This window comes from Schistocerca gregaria, chromosome 6 (assembly GCF_023897955.1).
Source record: "Schistocerca gregaria isolate iqSchGreg1 chromosome 6, iqSchGreg1.2, whole genome shotgun sequence".
NCBI lineage: Eukaryota > Metazoa > Arthropoda > Insecta > Orthoptera > Acrididae > Schistocerca > Schistocerca gregaria.
In genome coordinates, this window is record NC_064925.1 from 174,473,998 (window position 1) to 174,477,771 (window position 3,774).

The window sequence follows — 3,774 nt, forward strand, 5'->3', positions numbered from 1 at the left end:
CGTTGCGCTAAAAATAATATGTGTCAGTTTAAGCACAGTTGTGTATAATTGTTCTAAGGGGACGTTTCAACAGAAGAGAATCGAAGCGTTTGAGGTGTGGTGCTACAGGCGAAAGTTGAAATTTAAGTGGACTCATAAGGCAAAGAATGACGAGGCTCCCCGCAGAATCGACGAATAAAAAAAGAAGGTTCAAATGGCTCTGAGCACTATGGGACTTACCATCGCAGGTCATCAGTCCCCTAGAACTTAGAACTACTTAAACCTGACTAACCTAAGGACATCACACACATCCATGCCCGAGGCAGGATTCGAACCTGCGACTGTAGCAGTCACGCGGTTCCGGACTGAAGTGCCTAGAACCGCACGGCCACCGTGGCCGGCCCGACGAATAAAGAAAAGATAGGAAAAGACTGACAAGAAAAACGGACAGGGTGATGGGAAATGTGTTAAGACACCAGGGAATAACATCTGTGATAGCTGACGGAGCTGTAGAGGGTAAAAACTGTATGGGGAGACAGAGGTTTGAATATATCTAACAAGTAGTGGAGGGTGTAGGGTGCAAGCTGTACACGGAGATGCGCAGGAGAAGAATTAGTGGCGGGTCACGTCAAACCAATCAGAAGACTGATGACTCCAGAAGAGAAAAGTCTGACTCATACGTTCAACGAGTTTTCTCTCGTTGCGTAGAAAGGCCAGTCTAGATATATGCATACATACTCAGGCAGAAACTTCATGGCAACAGTAGACGATATCTTATGGTTAGCATTGCGTAGTTTCGTACAAGACCTGCCGGGCAACGATTAAGAATCACGTACGACGTGATGTAACACAGAATTTAGCAACGAATAAAAACAGGAACCCTGGTTTCTTCAGTTTTGTTATGGTTTCTGATGTACACTGAAGCGCGAAAGAAACTGGTATAGGCTTGCGTGTTCAAACACTGAGATATGTAAACATGCAGAATACGACACTGCGGTCAGCAACGCCTAAGACGGCGAGTGTCTGGTGCAGTTGTTAGATTAGTTACTGTTGCTACAATGGTAGATTATCAAGACTTAAGTGAGTTTGAAAGTACTGTTATAGTCGACGCACGAGCGATGGAACACAGCGTCTCCGAGGTAGCGATGAAGTGGGGATTTCACCGTACGTACCGTGAACATCAGGCATCAGGTAAAACATCGAATCTCCGACATCGCTGCAGCCGGAAGAAGATCCTGCAAGATAGGGACCAACGACGACTGAAGAGAATCGTTCAACGTGACAGAAATGCAACACTTCCGCAAATTGCTTCAGATTACAATGCTCAGCCCTCAACAAGTGTCAGCATGGGATTTCGGAGCCGAAGGCCCACTCGTGAACCCTTTATGACTGCACGACACAAAGTTTTACGTCTCGCCTGGGCCGAGACTGGACTGTTGACGACTGGAAACATGTAGCCTGGTCGGACGAGTCTCGTTTCAACTTTTATAGAGCAGATGGAAATGTCTGGGTATGGAGACAACCTCATGACTAGATGGACCTAGCAGCAGGGGACTGTTCAAGCTAGTGGAGGCTCTGTAATGGCGTGGGGCGTGTGCAGTTGGAGCGAACCGGGCCCCCTGATACGTCTAGATACGACTCTGACAGATGACATACACGTAAACACCCTGTCTGATAGCTCGCATCTATTCATGTCCATTGTGCATTCCGATGCGCTTGGAGAAATTGCAGCAGGACAATGTGACACCACAAGCGACCATAATTGCTACAGAATGCCTCCAGAAACACTCTTCTGAGTTTAGAATACTTTCTCTAGCCATCAAACTACCCTGACATGAGCATTATTGAACATATATGTGATGCCTTGCAACGTGCTGTTGAGAAGAAATCTCCACCCCTTCGTACTCTTATGGATTTATAGATAGCCCTGCGGGATTCATGGTGTCAATTGCTTCCAGCGCTACTTAACACATTAGTCGAGTCCATGCCACGTCGTGTTGCAGCACTTCTGTGTGCTCGCGGGGGTCCTACACGATATTAGGCAAGTTTATTTGTCGCTTCAGTGTAGAATGGCTTCGTAGATACCAGAAATCCGCCACTCACTGTTGTTTAACTTCATAATAAAGCAAGTTTCAAACGTGTGATTACTTTACAAATGAATTAATATGGTAAGTATTTGACGAGTAGAAGTTAAAACCATGTTTCCCTATTTTGCAGTCGGTAAAAGTGAAGAAATGTTTCGAAATAACTTGAAATTATGTGCAAAGTTTGTTGGAAATCGATAAGAGGTATCATTCTCAAATACTGTATGATTATAATTTGGGTAATTTGCGCGCCTTATGCTACGCTGCCTCAAGAGTACGCGAAGGAACTTGCCCCCCTTCTTGCAGCTGTGTACCGTAGGTCTCTAGAAGAGCGTAGCGTTCTACAAGATTGGAAAAGGGCACAGGTCATCCCCGTTTTCAAGAATGGACATCGAACAGATGTGCAGAACTATAGATCTATATCTCTAACGTCGATCAGTTGTAGAATTTTGGAACACATATTATGTTCGAGTATAATGACTGTTATGGAGAATAGAAATATACTCTGTAGGAATCAGCATGGGTTTCGAAAAAGAAGATCGTGTGGAACCTAGCTCGCGCTATTCGTCCACGAGACTCAGAGGGCCATAGATACGGGTTCACAGGTAGATGCCGTGTTTCTTGACTTCCGCAAGGCATTCGATACATTTCCCCACAATAGAATAATGAACAAAGTAAGAGCATATGGACTGCCAGACCAATTGTGTGATTGGATTGAAAAGTTCCTAGATAGCAGAACGCGGCATGTCATTCTCAATGGAGAGAAGTCTTCCGAAGTAAGAATGATTTCAGGTCTGCCGCAGGGGACGCTCGTAGGACCGTTGCTATTCACAATATACATAAATGACCTTGCGGATAACACTGGAAGTTCATTGAGGCTTTTTGCGGATGATGCTGTTGTGAGGGTACTGGTGGTAGTGTCTGTAAGTGGTTGGTCTTTGGAGGGCGACAATGCCCAGTCTCGCAGAGACTCGCAAGCAGAGGCAGTTGCTGAGAGGCTGTGGAAGGTGTAGGCTGCGTGAGCCAATGGCGGTTGCGTAGCGAAGGATTTATCTCTATGTTTAATAGTAGTGGCATACAGTTTGAATAATAGTGTGTTTATGTTTGTGCAGTGTGATAAAGAAAATAAATTAAAGCTTAACAGTTCTTAATGCGTCTCCATCAATTAGTACCAAACCATTGCATTTAACAATGAACGAAGTCTCGATATACACGGTCAACTACAACAAGAGGTCTTATAATTAAATGTGTCCTTTGAGACTCCCGTCTCGTTATTATCTCACGATAATGATCAAATATGATCGAAGCAGACTAAATCAATTAAAATTTGTGCCGCGGCCTCGGTGGTGTAGTGGTAGCACATCTGCCTAGTAAGCAAGAAGACCCGGGTTCGAGTCCCGGCCGCGGCACAAATTTTAATTGATTTAGTCTGCTTCGATCATATTTGATCATTATCGTGGTACAACAAGAGGATTGTAACATAATAATCATTAATTAACCCATTTAATCTCCAAGACGAAAGGAGCTTATATTTGGCGACTGTGACAGGACAACCACTTACAGATACTACACACCAGTACCCTCACACTGTGGTGTATCGAGAGGTTGTAACAATGGAAAATTGTACTGAAATGCTGGAGGATATGCAATGAATTGACGCATGGTGCAGGGAATGGCAATTGAATGTCAATGGAGACAAGTGTAATGCGCT

The 3,774-nt window shown here is 44.5% G+C and overlaps 1 non-coding gene across 1 annotated transcript; it reads left to right on the forward strand.

Annotated features, from left to right (window-relative positions):
- Positions 1–3,394: 3,394 nt before the first annotated feature.
- Positions 3,395–3,472, forward strand: Trnat-agu (transfer RNA threonine (anticodon AGU)). Its single transcript has one exon. It is a non-coding gene; the product is annotated as a tRNA-Thr (tRNA).
- The last annotated feature ends 302 nt before the right edge of the window (positions 3,473–3,774 follow it).